This window comes from Elaeis guineensis, chromosome 7 (genome assembly GCF_000442705.2).
Source record: "Elaeis guineensis isolate ETL-2024a chromosome 7, EG11, whole genome shotgun sequence".
Classification (NCBI taxonomy): domain Eukaryota; kingdom Viridiplantae; phylum Streptophyta; class Magnoliopsida; order Arecales; family Arecaceae; genus Elaeis; species Elaeis guineensis.
In genome coordinates this window covers 66746018-66752959 of record NC_025999.2, presented here as the reverse complement: position 1 = coordinate 66752959, position 6942 = coordinate 66746018, and the positions used below count along the sequence as shown (strand labels likewise).

The 6942-nt window shown below is 37.5% G+C and overlaps 1 non-coding gene across 1 annotated transcript; it reads right to left on the bottom strand.

Moving 5' to 3' along the window:
• Nucleotides 1-854: 854 nt before the first annotated feature.
• On the bottom strand, nt 855-961 carry LOC140859532 (small nucleolar RNA R71). Its single transcript, XR_012143069.1, has one exon. It is a non-coding gene; the product is annotated as a small nucleolar RNA R71 (small nucleolar RNA).
• Between the last annotated feature and the right edge of the window lie 5981 nt (nt 962-6942).

The window sequence follows — 6942 nt, the reverse complement described above, 5'->3', positions numbered from 1 at the left end:
TGAGTTGTTTGATTATTGGTGTCTAGGCAAGTCCCTGAGGGTGGTTTGTTAAATTGGTTCAGTTGCTGGCCTGGCCAACTCATTTGGTGTCTAGAAAGGCAACGATGAGTGAACCTCCCACCTCTTATACTTACCTGGCTAACTAGTTGATCAATCTCCACTTGGAAGGCTTGAAGGGTCATCTTGGAACAGTTAGGAGCTGTCTAGATTTAGGTTAACCCTAGGATAGATTGAGTTTAATTTATTGTTTCACTTGTTTGAAAAATAAAAAAAAAATTTATTAAAATTTAAATTAATTTGGTTACTTTTCTTTAGATTTAGGACTCCTTAGGATCTTTTCTTTAGAACTTTTTCTCTTTTCTTTCTTTTTCTTATACATAAAAATTTTATAAAAAAAATTATATAAACATCGAGAACGTACACCTCGTGTGTGGAGAAGAGTGTCGGGTCGTCTAGTTAGAATTGAGTCAATTCCTGTTGTTCCAATGGCTGAACCAATCCAACCCATGACCCTTAAGGATTTGTGTTATCCAGTTGGCTCCATCCAACCATCTTGTATCAGGTTGCCACAACCCACAGCTAACAATTTTGAAATCAAACCTCAAATCATAAATATGCTTCCAAAATTCACAGGATTAGAGGATGCTTATATATTTATTAGAGAATTTGAGGAGGTATGTGCAACCATGAAACTGCAATTAACAGAGGATGAGGTCAAACTTAGATTAATCAACTTTGCCCTTAAGGATAATGCTAAGAAGTGGCTTTATAGTCTGCCAAACCATTCTGTCACTACCTGGGAGGGCTTTGTGAGAATATTTTTGAAAAAGTATTTCCCCCATCATAAAACAGCTAGGATTAGGAATGAAATAAATCAATTTTACCAACTAGCTGGTGAATCATTTTGGAAGTACTTTGATCGTTTCAAGAATCTTTTGACCCAATGCCCACACCATGGAATAGAAACTTGGAGACTATGCCAGATCATCTATGAGGGGTTAGATTCAAACTCAAGAACCATGCTAGAGTCCATGTGCCAAGGCCAATTTATGGACAAAGAAACTACTGAAGCTTGGCAATTCTTAGAAGACCTAGCCGAGAAAAATTTACAGTGGGAAACAACTAGGGAACCTGATAAAGCTACACCTTCAAGAGGAGAATGCATCAAATTCAACCAACCCTAGCATCAGAGGCCAAGATTGCAACCTTAACACGTAGATTGGAAGCCTTAGAATTACAGAGACCAGCCAATGTAAATCAAATATCTGCACCCATGTGTAAAGGGTGCAATGCACCAGACCATGTCTTAGAAGAATGTTCCTACTCGAATGAGTGTGCACAGGTGAATGCCACCTATCAAGGACCATTGAACAATCCTTATGCACCCACATATAACCCAGGTTGGAGGAATCACCCGAATTTCTCATGGTCCCAGAATCCTAATGTAGGCAATCCAAATTTCAATCAGCAAAATCTAAGGTCCAACCCAGTGATGAACAACCCGCCAGGCTTCCATGATAATGACAAAAAAATTACCTCTTTAGAGAAAAGCCTAGAAGCCATGATGAAGACACATACCAGCTTTATGCAAACCATGGGTCAACTCATAAATAATAACACCCAAGCTATAGCCCATCTGAAAATGCAAGTAAGTCAGCTGGCTTCGACCATTAGTGAACGAGAACATGGTAGGTTACCTAGCCAACCTGAGCCAAATCCTAGGAACCAAAATGGTCCACGACCCCAACAAGGAAACCAAGTTAATGGTGTAAATGCCATTCATACCTTAAGATCGGGAAAACAAATAGACAATAAGGTAGTTGCACTTGATGATATAGAGGACTCATCTGCCGAGTCACCTTCTAAAACTACTACCTTTCAACCTCAAGCACCAGAAACTGAAAATTCACCTAGTCCAGTACTTAAAAGTCCTAGAGCTCCTTTTCCAAACAGACTGAAATCCAATAAATCTGAACATTTAGACAAAATTTTAGAGGTATTTAAACAAGTCCAAGTTAATATTCCTCTTTTAGATATAATCCATCAGGTTCCAACTTATGCCAAATTTTTAAAAGATCTTTGCACTAGGAAAAGGACCACTAATGTACCAAAGAAAGCATTTTTGGCTGCAAGTGTCAGTTCATACCTATCTAGCCATGTGCCAATTAAATATAAGGACCCTGGAGCTCCAACAATTTCTTGTGTTATTGGAGAAACCAATATAAAAAAGGCCTTGCTAGATCTAGGAGCTAGTGTGAATATCCTTCCATATTCGGTGTATGAGCAACTAGGATTAGAAAAACTTCAACCTACTGGGATCACATTACAGTTAGCCGATAGATCTCTCAGGATCCCTAAGGGAATGGTCGAGGATGTTCTGATAAAGGTTGAAAATTTTATTTTCCTGTAGATTTTATTGTTTTAGAGACTGAGCCAGTTGCGAATCCTAAAGGACATATACCTGTCATTTTAGGAAGACCATTCTTAGCTACGGCCAATGCTGAAATCAATTGTCGAAATGGTCTAATGAAGTTATCCTTTGGGAATATGACCATTGAGCTTAATGTTTTTAACTTAGAACAGGAATCCTCTTCTCATGCTGATGTCAATGTAGTCCAAGATGGTATTTATGAATCCATTGACATTAGTGATGATGAAGTCGACCTAGAGTCTAACCCCTGGTTAATCCATGAGTCTGAGGATGTCAATGAAATACTTAAAGAAAATCAGATTAATCAGGAATCGACACTTCCTACTGAACCAATCATTGAGATGGTGAAATCATCACCTAAACCATCGATAGAGGAAGCACCCATTTTAGAACTGAAACCCCTCCCAGAACATCTCAAGTATGCATATCTAGGACCCAAAGAAACTTTGCCTGTAATTATTGCATCAGACCTAGATCCCAAGCAAGAGGAGGAGTTAGTGTCAGTTCTAAAAGCAAATCAAGAAGCAATAGGTTGGACCATAGCAGATATCAAAGGAATAAGCCCTTCTATAGTTCAACATAGAATATACTTAGAGGAAGAGGCTAAACCAACAAGAGAAGCCCAAAGAAGGCTTAATCCAGCTATGAAGGATGTAGTTAAAAAGGAGATTCTGAAACTCCTAGATAGTGGAATAATTTATCCTATTTCTGATAGCTCTTGGGTAAGCCCAGTTCAAGTAGTACCCAAGAAATCTGGGGTAACAGTGGTCCAAAATGATGCAAACGAACTTATCCCAACTAGGACCCAAACGGGATGGAGGGTCTGTATAGACTATAGAAAGTTGAATGCTGCGACAAGGAAAGATCACTTTCCTTTGCCATTTATTGATCAAATGTTGGAAAGACTAGCCGGACAAGAGTTTTACTATTTTCTTGATGGATACTCCGGTTACAACCAGATCCCCATAGCCGCTGAAGATCAAGAAAAGACTACATTCACCTGTCCATTTGGTACTTTTGCCTATAGACGAATGCCTTTGGACTATGTAATGCACCGGCAACCTTCCAGAGATGCATGATCAGCATGTTTTCAGATATGATAGAACGATTTCTAAAAATTTTTATGGATGACTTTTCTGTTTTTGGCCTAACCTTCTCCGAGTGTCTGAATCACCTGCAATTAGTTCTAGAACGATGTAAGGAGAAGCACTTAGTTCTCAACTGGAAAAAATATCAGTTTATGGTCAAACAGGGAATAGTTCTTGGCCATGTCATTTCTAAAAAGGGATTGAAGTGGACAAGGCCAAAATAGATCTAATTGCAAGTCTTCCACCACCTAAATCTGTGAAAGAAATACGTTCATTTTTAGGTCATGCTGGATTCTATAGAAGGTTTATTGCCAACTTTAGCAAAGTAGCACGTCCACTGACTAATCTTTTGGCAAAGGATACCAAATTTGAATTTACTCATGAGTGCTTGGAATCTTTTGAATTTCTAAAAAAAGCACTTGTATCAGCTCCAATCATTCATCCTCCTGTCTGGTCTGAACCATTTGAATTAATGTGTGATGCGTCCGATCATGTTGTGGGCGCAATCTTAGGTCAACGGATAAATAAGCTGCCTAGAGTGATATATTATGCAAGTAAAACCTTAAATGATGCGCAGCTTAACTACACCACAACTGAGAAGGAGTTCCTTGCCGTTGTCTTTGCTTTAGAGAAATTTAGATCTTATTTGGTTGGGACCCACACCATTGTTTACACCGATCACTCAGCCATTAGACATCTCCTAGCAAAGAAGGATGCCAAGGCACGCTTAATCAGATGGATTTTGCTCCTTCAAGAATTTGACCTAGAAATTAGGGACAAGAAAGGCACTGAGAACGTTGTAGCAGATCATTTGTCCCGAATTCCAGTCGCACCATCTAGTGAACCACCCATCAATGAATCTTTCCCAGATGAGCAACTCATGTCTGTGTCTACTGAACCTTGGTTTGCTGATATTGTAAATTATTTAGCCATAGGTAAGATACCTTCTCATTGGACTAAGCAGGATAAATATAAATTCTTTGCCCAAGTGAAGTATTTCATTTGGGATGATCCTTATCTTTTTAAACAATGTCCTGATCAAATTATTAGAAGGTGTATCCCAGATAACGAAGTCATGAATATTTTATCTTTTTGTCATGATCAAGCATGTGGGGGTCACTTCGCGTCTAAGAAAACTGCTGCTAAGGTTCTCCAATGTGGTTTTTATTGGCCCAATTTGTTTAAGGATGCTCATGAATATTGTAAAAGTTGTGCTCAATGTCAGAAAATGGGTCGAATCACCAAGCGACACATGATGCCACTCAACCCAATCTTGGTAGTTGAAGTTTTTGATGTTTGGGGGATCGATTTCATGGGACCATTTCCAAATTCCTTTGGAAATGAATATATTCTAGTAGCAGTTGATTATGTTTCAAAATGGGTAGAAGCAATTGCATGTAGAACACCCGATAGCAAAATGGTCATTAAGTTTCTTAAAGAAAATATTCTCTCCCGTTTCGGTATTCCTAGGGCAATCATTAGTGATCGGGGAACCCATTTTTGTAACCGACCTTTTGCAACATTGATGAAAAAGTATAATGTCACCCACAAATTGGCCACACCATATCATCCTCAAACTAGTGGGCAAGTTGAAGTGTCAAACCGACAAATCAAACAGATCCTGGAAAAAACTGTTAGTGCCAATAGAAAGGATTGGTCTTTGAAATTAATTGATGCACTTTGGGCATACCGAACCGCTTTCAAGACCAATCTAGGAATGTCTCCTTATAGGATTGTGTTTGGTAAACCATGTCACTTGCCTATTGAGATAGAACACAAAGCCATGTGGGCCATCAAACAACTAAATACAAATTTGAACGACGCTGGAAACCATAGGAAGCTTCAGTTGAATGAATTAGAAGAACTTAGAAATGAAGCCTATGAAAATGCAAGGATATACAAGGAATGAACCAAAGCATTTCATGATCAATCAATTATGAGAAAAACTTTCAATATCGGACAAAAGGTGCTCTTATATAACTCTAGATTACATCTGTTTCCAGGAAAGCTTAGGTCTAGATGGACAGGACCATTTTTAGTAAAGGAAGTCTTTTCACACGGAGCTGTTGAGATAGAAAACCCAAGTAATGGTGTTATCTTTAAAGTTAATAGTCAACGATTAAAATCATTCTTGGAATTACCTGTCGAGACTATTGAAGATGCCATGGTTCTTTATGAACCAACTTATTCTGATTAAATTGCTTCGAGGTTTGGTCTAGTTGAAGACATAAAACTTAGCGCTTCTGGGAGGCAACCCAGCTTATTTAATTTCTAATGCTTTCTTTGTTTTCAGTTTGCTTAGGACAAATAAATTAGATAAACTCCATTGGGGACAATGTCGGTCAAGTTGGGGGGAGAGCTTGAACAAAATCAGGTGTTATCATTTCCTTTTCCTTCCACTATGAGTTATTTCTTGCATTTAATATATTAAAAAAAAATTTGAAATAAATTAATCTAGAAAAGAAATAAAGTAAGTTAGAAAGTATTTGCTAATAAATGTAGTGAGTCACAGAGAAGATTAGCTGGTTAGACTCTTGGTGGCCTAGGTCATTTAAAGACTATTAGCACTTCCAATTGCACATGCACACTAACAAGGTAAAGTAGGTGTTAATTGTAAGGCCAATTAAAGATTTGAGTATTATTTAAATTAGATAATTTTCTCTACACCCCAATTGAAGAAATTTGAATTTAAGGAAAGAGCTACCTGCCTGAAATAAAATACAAAACACAGAGTAAATGTGGATTGCCCTAAGCCTAGTAACTGGGTCTCTTCATCTAAGTCAAGTGTTGAGATTCGTGTCAAACGGTGGTGGGAAGGCCAGGATGCTCAGCAAAAAAAAAAAAAAAAAAACAGTGTGAAAGCTACCTTAGTTCTTTGTTTAATCTGGGGTGTATAGAAAATTAATCGAACTAAGTTATGAAAAATGATACAATTGGCCTGTACAAGTTAATACTAAATACTAAGTTAGTTATCACTCACACAAGTGCTATAAAACTTTAAGTGTACTCTAAGAAAGCTCCTAAGTAGACTGACTACCGATTCTAATTCGAAGCTCATTACTTAGTAATACTAGAAAACTTCTTGAATTTTGATCTTAAATTAATTTACAAAGGAAGGATCTTTTTGGAATATGATCTTATTTTGATACATTGCTAAGGGACTAGCAATGATTAAGTTGGGGGGTGTGATTTATGTCACAAATTGACATAAAAATATCAATTAATATCTAAATTATCTAACTTTATTAGGAAATTATATTTGTTATTATATTTTGCAGAAGAAGAGGTCATCAATAGAAAGAACAAGGAAAGAGATTCCAACGGCATAAATTTTATGCAAAATGGAGTTAAATTGACCCAGGAATTGAAGAATGAAGAAAGAAGACTCAACTGGGTCAAACCCGAGTCAAATCAGGTCAAAAT